A 15,229-nucleotide genomic window follows, 5' to 3' on the forward strand; every position below is an offset into this window, starting at 1 on the left:
GAAATTAAAATGACTTCACCTTCATAGTCAACTCTCCTTCTCACCCAAACATGCCCTGAATTCAAATCAGGATTATAGAATTGGAATTGAAACAGTAGAATTCGCTACCCCAAAGTGCAGTGGATGCTGGGACAGTGATTAAATTTAAGCAGGAGTTAGACAGATTTTTAATTGGTAATGGGTTGAAGGGTTATGGGGAAAAGGCAGGAAAATGGGGATGAGGAGCTCAACAGCCATGATCAAATGGCGGAGCAGACTCGATGGGCCGAATGGCCTAATTCTGCTCCGAAACTTTATGAACTTATGAATATCTATGAGGGATTTCCTTCTCCCTCCTGGATGGGAGGTTGGCATTAACACAGGAGAAATGATGTAAACAGCTTTTCTTTCTTGGGGTTTCTGCAAACAGTGTCGGGTCAGGAGAACCAGCATTGCGAATGTGTTCCAGATATCACAAATTTTGAAATATTTCATAAGTAATTTCATTTTTAACATGTATTGCAGTCCTTCATTCTTGTATCCAAAAAAAATCAACTGTTTACAAAGTGAGCTGAATATATATAGTTCTCTGCAAAGAATACGGGTGAAACAAGTAATTATTCTCCCTTTGTAAATGTATAAAATAGAAAGTATTTGAGTCCAGGTGCTCACTGTAAGTACTGGGCAATGAGATTCTCACACACCTACCCTGCTTACAGTACCATCAGGTGAATTGCTGGTGGCTGCTACACATCATTGGCCTCTTGGTATTACATAGCTTTCAGCCATTCTCTGTTCAAGTTTATTGTGAAGCTTTATCTGGGGCAAACTTGTGCAGCATACAGCTGAAAATTAACCTCAACTGGGACAGATTGTAAACCACTGACTCTTTCATGCAATTACAATGTTGCTTCAACATCCCTAATGTTCACTGTCAGGAACCTGGTGCCCCCGTGTATCAGGTTGTCCTTGAGCTGTACAGAGGCAATATGTAACCCACGTCCACATGGAGTCAGCTATTCAACTTTCATTTTCCGTCAAAGGTCTGGATCTCTCTGAGTGAATGCATTGTGTACCCCACACAAGCACCATACTGCATCACTTTCTGTTATTATCTGTACATAATAACTATTGCTCATTAATCTTTCCATGGGATTTGGAGGTGTGTGAATGATAACATAGGGCATCCATGTGCCTGAATTCCAGCTTTCCTTTCTAGCCCTAACCTTCCTCATTCTACCTCCCACTGCTATGTCAGGCATGAAGGTCATGATGTGAAGATGCCGGCGTTGGACTGGGGTAAACACAGTAAGAAGTCTCACAACACCAGGTTAAAGTCCAACAGGTGTATTTGGTAGCAAATAAAGGTACAGATTGGTAGCAAATAAAGGTAATAATGAGGTATAAAGGTTACAGTAGCAATGGCCTGATCCCAACACCTGAACTAAAAGGTGCACATGCAAGAGGCAGACCCTCCTCTGTACTTGCCATTTTTTTTTCTATAGTATTCACACTTTGTTAGCTTTTGATTATTTTGCATATGTAAATCTGCCAAAGTGTTTCATGATTGAACTTTAACAAGTCTTAACAAGTAAACCCAATGCCCTTTTTCTCAGTTTTATTGATAATTGTGAACCAATCTGAATCGAAGTATTCAAAGAAATAATAGTATCAATATTAATAATTATTTAAGGATAATGGAAATAATCAGGAGGATGTTTCCTCTTGTGAGGGAGACTAGAATACAGTTTAAAAATAAGAGATCTCCCTTTTAAGATGGAGACGAGGAGAATTATTTTCTCAGGTGGTCGCTAGTCTCTGGAATTCTCTTCCCCAGAAACAGTAGAGGATGGGTGATTGGGTTTATTTAAGGTTGAGTTAGACAGATTTTTGATAGACAAGGGAATCAAGTGTTATTGGGGGTAGACAGCAAAGTGGAGTTGAGACCACGATCGGATCAATCATGTTCTTACTGAAAGCACAGTAGGCTCAAAGGGCCAAATGGCCTACTCCTGCTCCCAGTCATATGTTCGTATGCTCCTATGTTGGTACTTACAGATAGGGCTGTAATATAGCTGTCGTTGCAAATGATGAAAAATTTCACTTGGCAGCATAGATTGAACAATCATCAGCAATTTACCTACAATGTTGTATGTGCGCTCGCAGTGGACATGGTTCCTTGCCACTATGAAAAATTATTAAGGGTCTTGCTGGAAAGAGGAACTGTTTGCATTGGCAGATGTGTCTTAACCACAGGAGACAGATTTAAGATAACTGGCAATAGGACCACGGGAAGATGGGGAGGATTTTTTTTTTAGTGAAACGCAATGCACTACCTGAAATAGGAAATTTAATAGTAACTTCCAAAATTAAATTTATACCTGGACAGCAAAAAAATGGTAAGGCTACGGAAGTAGAGCAGTGGTGTGGTATGAATTAAATAGCTCTGTCAAAGAGCTGGCACAGAAATAATGGGCTGAATTACTTCCTGTACTATACTATGGTATGGTGCGTACTCAAAAAATATATAACTGTGTTCCCTCTCTACTGGCATCATCCCACTGATTTTCATTATTATTAACAAATACTGAGAAAAAAATAAATTGTTATTGTTGACTCCTGAAATTTATATCCACTATGAAAACATAGATTTTCTTTGAGACCTTGAGATTCTGACAATTTGGAAGTGTAGTGAAAATGTTTTTAAACATTGGCTTCTTTACCCAAACCTTTAAAAATATTACTATGGGACACTACAGCCTTAATAGGAATAGAAGACTTTTCAAGGTTTTTTTGTTCAGGTGTCCAAAATGCCATGTCTGCACACTCTGAAATAATACAACGTGGGGGAATTTATTACTTCATCCCCAGTAGGCCTCAATAGGCCTCTCACAACTGTTTAGATGCTTATTCTATTAACTGACGTTCATTCTGGGGGCTATACCTGAATATTCATGATTTTAAGAATTCCCATTGCCTCAAAGTCACAGCTGTTTGAATCCATTGCAAATGTTCAAGGGAGTTCCATAAATATAAAGATCCTCCTGATTCAATGTTTTGGGCCCACAGAATTCGGAAGATTGTAATGAAACATCGATGCACCTTTTCTTAGGTTGTCCAGTTGAGGGTGAAAATAGTGTTCACGCATTAAGGAGCAATTTGCCATGAGTGGGTCTTGGTCATTATATGCAAAGAGATTGCAGTCTAGATAATGAGGCAGTACATTTCTGAGCAGATGAAAGAAGGGGGATCAGAAAGTAACTGGATCCTGGAGTAATAACAGTGCCAAAAGCTCAGAATAGAAAATATCTGAAACATCTGTGACTCTCTTTGTGGAGCTGAATGATCTCTTTTTTCTTTTGAAAAGTGTAGAAAGAACCTGAGAAGTGGTATCTAATTGAAATTTTACAAGAAGGACTCTGTTTTACCAAGGTGGTGTCAGCTAACGGTGCAGACATACCTCAGTGTTACGTAACAGAGGCTACAGTTGAAAGATGTTCGGGTGTTTCATTAGTGGTTTAGGATTTCTTTTCATTTTCACAGACCAGAAACCTGCATTAAAACTCTTTGGATTTCCTTTTGAAACAGATTAACTGAACTTATTTTTATCATTTATAAAGAAACTGTGTAATCTTGGAAGATGAAACTCCATTATCTAAATCACCACAAGGAGCTGCTCAACTATTTATGATCATTATATATATATTCTACTGTTTTTGAATCATTTCTTCTCTTAGGAACTACATCAAGTCAGCATCATCACTAAATGATCATTCAATCTAAACTTGACCCATGTCAAGTTGATTCTCTTTTCATTTGACAATTTTATCTTCACAAGTTCATAAGATATAGGAGCAGAATTAGGCCATTCAGCCCATCGAGTCTGCTCCGCCAGTCAATCATGGCTGATATGCTCCTCACCCCCATTTTCCTGCATCCATCCCATAACCCCTTCAGCCCATTACCAATTAAAAATCTGTCTAACTCCTCCTTAAATTTACTCACTGTCCCAGCATCCACCATACTTTGGGGCAGTGAATTCTTGCAAGCTTCTTTATCAGGTAACGGATCTTCTTTAGGGTCCATGTTCACATTACATGCAAAATTATTTGGAAAAACATGATGTAGCCTATGATCTTTGTTGTGGTTCTGAATGTGAATAAAGTTCTGAAATGTGAGGTTTTCATACAAGGGAAACTATTTGACTGCAAGGGGCATCACAGTTGAATCTAATACTGTTCCTCCTCAATGTACACACACATGTTTCCAATTATGGGAGTTGGCTGGTGTGTGAGTGGGAGGCATCACTAGGTAGCAATCAAGGGCAAACACAAGTTAATGCTCACCTCCCTATCCCAAGGGCATAAAAGCAAATTGTAATCAATTACTGACTCCTGGTTGAGCTCAGCTCATTCAGGTCAAACTGAGGATCAAACCTGCAACTTTTCTAGTCTGGAGGATCATTGAAGTTGTTAGTTTATTGCAATTCTGAATTGAGAGCTACTACAGTCTCCTGAGGTCTTGTTTACTCATAAGAAGTTAGAAAGAAATTTCTTACAGTCATTCCTGAAATAGGCATTGTTTATTTGTGAGAACATAAGAAATAGTTCCTGAAATGGGCATTGTTTATTTGTGAGAACATAAGAAATAGGAACCCTGCATAATTGCAATAAGACTTATTTAAACTCTTTCTAATAAAGGCTAACACACCACTAGCTTTCCACATCTGCATGTTAACCTGGTATAATTTGTGTTCAAAGATTTCTCACCATTTAAAAAACATTTTGTTTTTTTTATCTTTGATAATGACCAGAATTCTCCAACCTTGCCCGTGGCTGGGATTCTCTGATCCTCCTGCAGTGAATGGAGCTTTGGCTGAGTGCCAAATTCTCCGTTCTCGCTGACGGCAGTGGCAGGGCAAATGACATTGGAGAATTCCGGTCATTATGTTTCATCAGTCACGTTCTTGTCTACTCGCTTAACCCTGCCTGTATCCCTTTGAAACCACTTTGTGCCTGCCTCACAGCTTATTTTCCCACCTACCTTTGTAAGGACAGAAGACACGAGAAACATTGCACATTAGATAAAAGCAAATTACTGCGGATGCTGGAGTCTGAAACAAAAAAAAATGCTCGAAAATCTCAGCAGGTCTGACAGCATCTGTGGAGAGAAAACAGAGCTAATGTTTCGAGTCTGGATGACTGTTCAAAGAGTTTGGGTGGCTGAGTCATCCAGACTTGAAACGTTAACTCTGTTCTCCCTCCACAGATGCTGTCAGAGCTGCTGAGATTTTCCAGAATTTTCTGGGGTTTTTTTGTTTGATACATTTGTGGTGAACCATTGTTGGTTCCCACCAGGTAGTGCTGAGCCAGGGTCTGGCCAGTACTATGAGTCTGTATATATGTTACTGTTGGGGTTAGGGTTGGGCTGTTCTACATGTTACTGTTGGGGTTAGGGTTGGGCTGTTCTACCTGTAATATAGTTCTTATGGTACATCCCAGTCGGGCTCCGCCTCCTGGGTGAGGTATAAAGGTCACTGATCTGTCTGGGACCCTTTAGTCTGGGATCGTGTATTATATATGGTAGCTCTATTGTTGTAGTCAATAAAAGCCTTTATTTCCCCGAGTACCTCTAGCCTCGTGAGTTATATCGCGCATCAACATTTGTTCAGTCATCTAAGTCTTTTTTATTGCCTCTTGTGGATAATTGCGTGGTTGAAGGAGGAACAATCCGTATTGGGTGTTCTTGCATCATGGGGTAACCTTGCGGAATCTGTTTGACTTTCTGCACCTTCCTTTTCACATGTTTGTAAATCAAATACTTGTGGGGGGGGTGGAATTCTCCCATCCTGCCCGCCCTGGGAATCGCAGCAGGCAGTGGGCGGACCTCACAAAGTTCCATTGACCTTGGGCGGGATTCTCCGGTTTTGGGTGAGTGTGGCCGGAGAATCCCACCCTTGATATACAAGTGTTACGAAAATAATCAATCTGGACCCTTAATCCCACTTGTAGTTCCCAATATTGGAGGGGCTATGATACATGTAGCACATTGAATGAGAAAATGCATATCTGATCCTGATAGAATTATCATATTAAAAAGTAATTCAATCAAATGGTAGCAATTTAAAAAGAAATCCACCTGAAACTGATCACAAGTCCTGGCAACTGTTTCTTGCCAAATCATCAAAAGGTTCAAACAATAAAATTATAAGCTAACATTTATTTGCTAGCTTTATTAATAATACCGTTTGCTAATAATAGTAATAGCAATATGTTAATACTGAACACATGTATGCAAGTTGTTTAAAGAGATAATTCACTGATAGGATTAATACAGTTGTTATAAAAGCAGTTTGAGTGAATCATCATAACTCAGCGTCAGTTGAACATTAATTATCACAAAATGAATATATGGTCAATGTTCAAAATCAATTAAATCGGCAAACTTCATTTACAGTTAGAACCCTTAATAGCTGGCAAGTTAGCAGCTTTTAATACCAAATTCATAGGTAAGTTTAAGCCTAGTTCAGAATATTGTTGCTAAACTCTCGGATTTAACCATGAGATTCCATCATCCTGTACAACTTCATCTTTCTGAGTCAATGTGATAGTGCTGGCTGTGTCTCCTCAAGGTGGCACAGTGGTTGGCACTGCTGCCTCACAGCACCAGAGATCCTGGTTCAGTTCCTGGCTTGGGTCACTGTCTGTGTGGAGCTCTCCCCGTGTCTGCGTAGGTTTCCTCCAGGTGCTCTGGTTTCCTCCCACAGTCCGAAAGATGTGCTGGTTAGGTGCATTGGCTGTGGTAAATTCTCTCTCAATGTACCCGAACAGGCGCCGGAGTGTGGCGATTAGGGGATTTTCATAGTAACCTCATTGCAGTGTTAATGTAAGCCTACTTGTGACAATCATGAACTTTAAACTTTTATTTTTAGCTATTCACTCACATTCACCTCCTGGGACATCAATATGGGGCATCTGCATCAGTCGAACTATATGTTTCCTCTTGAGCAGTTTGTCTCTCAGGATTAGATCGACCTCCACCTCAGAAACCTTGGATTAGAGCTGGTTCCAATTTCTGTTCCCATGTTATGAAGAAAACCTATACTGTGGTTAGCACTGCTGTCTCACAGTGCCAGGACTTGAGTTCAATTCCAGCCTTGCATGCTGTGTGGAGTTTGCACGTTCTCCCCGTGTCCGAGTGGGTTTCCTCCAGGTGCTCTGGATTCCTCCCACACTCCAAAGATGTGTGGGTTAGGTTGATTGGCCATGCTAAATCCTCCTTACTGTCAGGGGGATTAGTGGGGTAAATACATGGGGTTATGGGGATAGGGCCTGGCTGGGATTGTTGCCAGTGCAGACTCAATGGGCAGGATAGCCTCCTTCTGTACGTAGGGATTCTATGATTCTATAAGATTGTACTCTGGCAAGACTTCTTAAACATTAATTATTATATAGTTCCCCAGCTTGCACACTCCTGCTTTCAAAACTACTATTTTCTTTAAGCTCCTCTGTTCTCCAGATTGGTTCCTGGTTCCTCTTTTCCTTGTTTCTCATATATTTTGCTTTTTTTTCTCTCTTTCTCTCATTCTCTCTCTCTTTCTCTTAGCCTCCTGTTCATCAACCTTTTCCTTTTTGTATTACAGCATCAATTTTATACACTTAATTCTCAAACAAATCTCTCCTTTTCCTGATAGTTGATCAGTCTAAGCAATATATGCAACTACAAAGCTTCACCTTTGTAATATCAAAAACCATAAACAGAAACCCCACCAAGAACTTAGAACGATCTCATTTTAAGTACACGACTAAAAGTTGAGTGCTAACGAGCTGGCGACTCCCCATAGCATCTCAGCGTTCAATAACAAAATAAGGAAACAACACCAGATAAAAGTAAAATGAGAAAATGTTGGAAATTTTCATCAAGTCAGGCAGTATTGATGGAAATACAAAGTTAATATTTCGGGTCGATGGCTTTCATCAAAGCATCAGATAAACATGTCATTCTTACAACAGTGCAGCTACTGACCTTGTAAATTATATTACTAACTCATAATGAAAATAGTTCCCTCTCTTCTGGTACTGTCCCACTCATCTGTCATCATCACAAAAAAAATCCTTGACCTCTCTGTTCTTGAAAATTACCACCCTATGTCCAGCCTTCTTTTAATTTATTTTCTCCTCTCAAATCCATCTCCATTTTACCTGTAACTTCATGGTTGGAATTTTACCCACACCCTCCCACCTAGGAGTGAGCTGGGAGACAGGGCGGACATAAGATCAGGTGCACTGGCAAAGATTGTCATGCCTTTCACTTGCCCACTTCCACTGGTACTTTACTAATGCAGAGGTAGGGAGATGATGGATGACCCACCCCTTAGATTAATTAATGGCCACTTCAGAGTTTCTTCCCGCTGCTATTGGTATCTTAGCAGTGCCAGGGTGACACATTTTCACCTGGCAGCTTCTCCATAGGTGGAGGGTGGGGTGGATTGGATCTCTCTTGACTTGGCACTCTGTGTCGCAAAGGGGTCCCCTCAATAGGAAAACACTGACCACTCTCATCTCAAAGCCCTTCCCTATCCCCTCCCCCTCGATGGGGCCTGCCTGATTGATTCTGGCAGTTCCTTAGCTGAACTCCTGTCATGTTCCAGGTCCTGCCACCACTGCCAGTGACACTGCTGGGACTGAAGTGTTGCCAGCCTTCTGATCTGGTTGACCAGGAGATGTGAGTGACCGGAGAGGGGTATCGATCAGAGCGCGTGGGAATGAGGTGTCGATCAGAGGGAGCTGAGGTCAATCGGAGGTGGGGGAAGGATTTTCAAACGGAGGAAGTAGGGATGTTAGTCAAAGAGGGGGTCAGCGAATGAGAGGGGAAAGAGCGGCATGTCGATCAGGTGGGTTCTTGATCCCGGTGGGATGTGGAGACCTAATGGGTGGAGGAAGGCCAGAGGGAATCAGAAAACTGGCAGGTGCTAAGTTTGTGGGGTGGGAGGAAGGTATGGTGTAGGCTGAGGCATAGGTCAGAGGCATTGCGGTGAGAGAGGAGGCCTTGGCGGGGTTTGGGGGAGGGGGTAGTAAGTCATTAGCAAGGAGGCCAATCACAGAGGGTTCACAGACAAGTATTGAGATCCAGGGAGTGGATGTAAAAGCATGGCATCTGAATCACTAAGTCCTCATCCTGGTGAAGCTGCCAGATTCCTTGACATGGGGTAACGTTGAAAAACTGAATGACAATGAGGTTCACAGACTCATTATCATATTTCAAGTTCTAACCTGCTTCCTTGGATCAGACTGAACCCCTGCTCTACTTCCAGACTAACTTAAAGCCAGAAATGGGCAACCTGGAGGCAGGATTTGGTCAGGAAACAGAATTTTGAGATGTCAACATCCCCACCCAACACAAATCCACCTACAGATATCAATGGCTTGGATGAAGGGACTGAATGCATGATTGCTAAATTTTGCTGATGACACAAAGATAGGTAGGACAGTCAGTTGTGAAAGGAACAGAAAGAAGCTGCAAAATGATATGGATGAATGAGTGGACAAAAAAATTGGCAGATGGAACATAATGTGGGAAAATGTGAATTGTCTGCTTTGAAAGGAAGAATAGAAAAGCTGCATATTAAAAAAATGGAGAGAGATTGCAAAGCTCTGTGATACAGAGGGAAAAGGGTGTTCTGATATATGAATCATAGAAAGTCATGGTTCAGGCACAGCAAGTGAATAGAAAGGCTAAGGGAATGTTGATGTCTATTGCAAGGGAATGGAATATAAAAAAGGGAAGTTTTACTACAGCTGTACAGGATGTCAATGAGAATATCTGGAGTATTGTTTCGGTCTCCTTACCTAAGGACTGCATTAGAAGCAGTTCAGAAATGGTTCACCGGACTGATTCCTGGGATTAAGGGGTTATCCTATGAGGAAAGTTTGGACAGACTGTGCCTGCATCCATTGGAGTTTCGAAGAATGAGAGATGATCTCATTGGAACTTAAGATCCAGAGGGGACTTGATGGGTGGATGCTGAAAGTATGCTTCCCGTTATGGGAAAGACAGTTTACAAATAATAGGTCTCCCATTTAGAACCAGAGAATCCCATAGGATTCTGACAGTGCAGAAGGAGGCCATCTGGCCCCATTGAGTCTGCACTGACTCTCTGAAAGAGCATCTTACCCAGGTCCACCACACCCACCCCGCCACCCCACCCTATCCCTGTAATCCCGCACATTTACCAAAGCTAATCCATCTAACCTACATATCTGTGGATGCTAAGGGGCAATTTATCATGGCCCATCCACCTAACCTGCACATCTTTGGACTTTAGGATGGCGATGAAGAGAATTCTTTTCTTTCAGAGGGTTGTTAGTCTGTGGAATTCTCTTCCCCAGAGAGCAGTGGAGGTAGTCATTGAAGATGTTTATGGCCGAGTTATATAGATTCTTGATTGACAAAGGGGTCAAAGGTTATAGAGGATAGACAGGAAAGTAGAGGTGAGCCCACAATCAGATCAGCCATGATTTTATCAAATGGCACTGCAGACCCAGAGAGGTCAAATGACTATTTCTGCCCCTAATTCACATGTACGTATGTTCCATCCCACCACCACCTCTTCTGCCCTGGTATTGTCAGGCCATTTGTTAAGCAGAAATGTCAAACAGTTGAGCATTGTGAAGATGAGACAGCACAGAGGCCAACATTGCAAAGGGGGTTCATTGCAAAGAGGGTTGTAGCCCAGGATGGCATTAACTCAGGATTCATCTTCCTCCTGGCCCCACAAAGACGTATTTCTTCAGCAAGGGGCACCTTACTCAGTTAGTCGGTTACAATTTCATCGGGGTGGGGTTCTATCTATCTGATAAGATCCCAATTTGCATATATTTGAAGCTCCCACCTGAGTTAGGCAGTTACTTGAATTGGTCAAGGAAACAGTGGTCTTAAAATAGCCACATGGCAAGAAAAACACAGTAAGTGTGTCACTTTGATTTTAACAACATATTCTGTCTGTTTCCTGCCAGTTGTCTTGAATCAAAATTCTCTTTTTAATGGCTAAGTACAATTACTTCACTCCAAACATATGCATTTAGTGAGTCATCAGTCAAAGAAATTAAATTTGTCCATTCCACAGTCTGCCAACTCACATGATAAATTTCCAATGATTTGTTTTCGATGCATGACAGTAACTGGGAGAATTATAATCCCTTTTGAGTGCTTGCAACATAAACAGCCTGTAAATTGCTTTTGACCTTTCAAAGAAGATATCATTTGATTTACTCCAGGAACATATTTATTACCCTAACCTATTATCTGCAGTGAGCAAAGCAGACCTCAAGGAAGCACTGGAACTCCATAAAATTGTAAACTCCACTTTTGTCACCAATCTGTTGATGATCAGAAAGGCAATATAATGACCTCGAAGAAAAACCCCTCTCAGCTTTTGGTCAGTGATGAGACAGTAAGAGAAAATAATACGAAATCAAAAGGGAAGGGCATTGAGGAAGAGGGATAAAGAAATCTCATTCAATGGCTTGGCCCAGAACCAAGGGCGAGGCACTCTCACTCCAGCAGAGGACAGCCAAGGGAAGAAAATAGGAAAATGAAGAAGGAAAGGCAGGTTAAAAATCATATAAACCCATCTTGGCCAAAGGCATATCAGCCTTGAGTCAGGGGGTTTCAATACCATCTCAGAACTTGAGCACCAATTCTAGTCTGCCTCTTCAATTACATCTTTTGGATGAGAAATTATATTTTATCTTATTGTTGTTTGTGGGACCTAGCTGTGCACATTGCCTTTCATGTTTACCTACAAAATAGCCATGACACGGTAGCACAGTGGTTAGCACTGCTGCCTCATAGTGCCAGGGATCCAGGTTCGATTCCCAGCTTGGGTGTTTGTCTGTGTGGAGTTTGCACATTCTTCCTGTGTATGTGTGGATTTCCTCCAGGTGCTCCGGTTTCCTCCCACAGTCCAAAGCTGTGTGGGTTAGGTGGATTGGCCATGCTAAATTGCCCCTTAGTGTCAGGGAGACTAGCTAGGGTAAATGTATGGGGATAGGGCTTGGCTGGGATTGTGGTCGGTGCAGACACCATGGGCTGAATGGACTCCTTCTGCACTGTAGGATTCTATGACACACTTCAGAAGGGAATTTTCTTTTGGTTTTAATGATAAAATTTCAAATATTTGTTATGCCTGCAAGTAGACGACAGTCAAAATCTGTTCATCCAAAGTAAACATGCTTAATATATTTTGAATAACTGTGTTTCAATATTTACAGCAGCTTGTTTCTGTGGAACTTCAGATTTGTCCTCAGCTCACTTCACTTTCTAACACTGTCGATGGTGTCACTGCAGGTTGCTGTGCTGCTAATTGTCTGGAAGTTGGCCCTCATTGTGCAATTGGAAGGAATAACAGGCTATTAATTAACTATTGGTCCCCACTGCTACTGATACGATTATCCCAACTCTTACTGAGGACACGTGGTACTCAAGTAGACACAAGCAGCTGTCATCGAAGAAATTCATGGACTTTAGTGAAAATATTCCAGAAAGGAATCTCTTTGTACATACATAATTGGGTAACATACTAAGGTCAATGACAGATGTTATATCTCAACCAAAGTAAAAATTTGGTCACGGTTTAGAACTTTCTGTATCACAGATAGATAGGTTTGGCACGACTTCCTGTTCAGAGTAATGCAGAACCAGCAAACCTGACTTACCAATCAATCTCTTTCCACAATGAATACATATGTGCAGTTACGTATGCACATATTCTGTTCAATGGCATTCAAATACCATTTGCATTTTAATGTTCACAAAAAGTTAACAGAACTATTAAAGCTCTGTTAACATGAAAACTGCAGCCAATGCAGAGCTGAAGTTCCATCCCCTGGAGGTGGTCCCACACTCCTTGCTTTAATTTAATTAGGGTAATTTCACGCCTAAGTTATAATCAAGTTTGCATTGTTGGAGGACCAAACTATTTAGTGTCAATACGAATTGACACTAAATATGATTGAACCATTGTACCTCAAGATAAAACAATTGCATATTGAATTCCAACCTATTCTGATATGGAGATTTTTTTTACTCATTCGTGGGACATGGGCGTCACTGGCATTTATTGCCCATCCGTAGTCGCCCTTGAGCAGGTGGTGGTGAGCTGCCTTCTTGAATCGCTGCAGTCCATGTTCTGTGGGCTGACCCACAATGCCGTTAGAGAGGGACTTCCAGTATTTTGACCCGGCGACTGTGAAGGAATGGCGATATATTTCCAATAAGAAGTCTCACAACAGCCTCCCTGACACTAAGGGGCAATTTAGCATGGCCAATCCACCTAACCTACACATCTTTAGACTGTGGGAGGAAACTAGAGCACCCAGAGGAAATCCACACAGACACAGGAAGAATGTGCAAACTCCATAAAGACAGTGACCCAAGCTAGGAATCGAACCTGGGTCCCTGGCACTATGAGGCAGCAGTGCTAACCACTGTGCTACCGTGTCATGGCTATTTTGTAGGTAAACATGAAAGGCAATGTGCACAGCTAGGTCCCACAAACAACAATAAGATAAAATATAATTTCTCATCCAAAAGATGTAATTGAAGAGGCAGACTAGATTTGGTGCTCAAGTTCTGAGATGGTATTGAAACCTCCTGACTCAAGGCTGTGCTTACCCCAGTCCAACGCCGGCATCTCCACATCATGACTACCATCGATATATTTCCAAGTCAGGATGGTGAGCGGCTTGGAGGGGAACTTTCAGGTGGTGGTGTTCCCATTATCTGCTGCCCTTGTCCTTCTAGGTGGAAGTGGTCAGGGGTTTGGAAGGTGATGTGTAGGCATCTTTGATGAATTGCTGAAATGCATGTTGTTGATAGTACACACTGCTGCTACTGAGCGTCGGTGGTGGATGTTTGTGGATGTTTGTGGATGTGGTGTCAATCAAGTGGGCTGCTTTGTCCTGGATGGTGTCAAGGTTCTTGAGTGTTGTTGGAGCTGCCCCCATCCAGGCAAGTGGGGAGTATTCCATCACACTCCTGACTTGTGCCTTGAGAAACATTAAGGTAGACAAGTCCCCAGGGCCTGATGGGATATACCCCAAAATACTGAGAGAGGCAAGGGAGGAAATTGCTGGGGCTTTGAGAGAAATCTTTGTATCCTCACTGGCTCACTGGGAGGTCCTAGAGGATTGGAGAATAGCCAATGTTGTTCCTTCATTTAGGAAGGGTAGCAAGAATAATCCAGGTAATTACAGGCCAGTGAGCCTTACATCAATGGTAGGGAAATTATTGGAGAGGATTCTTCAAGACAGGATTTACTCCCACTTGGAAATAAGTGGATGTATTAGTGAGAGGCAACATGGTTTTGTGAAGGGATGTTATGTCTCACTAACTTGATCGAGTTTTTCGAGAAAGTAAGAAAGGTGATTGATGAGGGTAGGGCAGCAGATGTTGTCTTCAGTAAGATCTTTGACAAGGTCCCTCATGGCAGACTGGTGCAGAAGGTGAAGTCGCATGGGATCAGAGGTGAGCTGGCAAGGCGGATACATAACTGGCTTGGTCATAGAAGTGGAGATGCCGGCGTTGGACTGGGGTAAACACAGTAAGAGTTTTAACAACACCAGGTTAAAGTCCAACAGGTTTATTTGGAAGCAAATGCCAAAATCAGTCATAGAAGACAGAGGGTAGCAGTGGAAGGATGCGTTTCTGAATGGAGGGCTGTGACAAGTGGCGTTCCTCAGGGATCAGTGCTGGGACCTTTGCTGTTCATAATATATATAAATGATTTGGAGGAAAATGTAACTGGTTTGATTAGTAAGTTTGCAGATGAGACAAAGGTTGGTGGATTTGTGGATAGCGATGAGGACCATCAGAGGATACAGCAGGATATAGATTGGTTGGAGGCTTGGGCGGAGAGATGGCAGATGGAGTTTTTAGTCCGGACAAATGCATTTTGGAAGATCTAATAGAGATAGGAAATATACAGTAAATGGCAGAACCCTTAAGAGTATTTTTGTAGGCAGAGGGATCTGGGTGGACAGGTACACAGTGTGGTGGGTGCCTGGAACTCGCTGCTGGGTGAGGTAGTGGAAGCAGATACGACAGCGAGTTTTAAGGGGCATCTGGACAAATACATGAATAGGATGGGGATGGAGGGATATGGTCCTCGGAAGGGTAGGGGGTTTTAGTTCAGTTGGGCAGCATGGTCGGTGCAGGCTTGGAGAGCCGAAGTCTCTGTGCTGTAATTTTC

The sequence above is a fragment of the Mustelus asterias genome, chromosome 8 (assembly GCF_964213995.1).
Source record: "Mustelus asterias chromosome 8, sMusAst1.hap1.1, whole genome shotgun sequence".
Classification (NCBI taxonomy): Eukaryota; Metazoa; Chordata; class Chondrichthyes; order Carcharhiniformes; family Triakidae; genus Mustelus; species Mustelus asterias.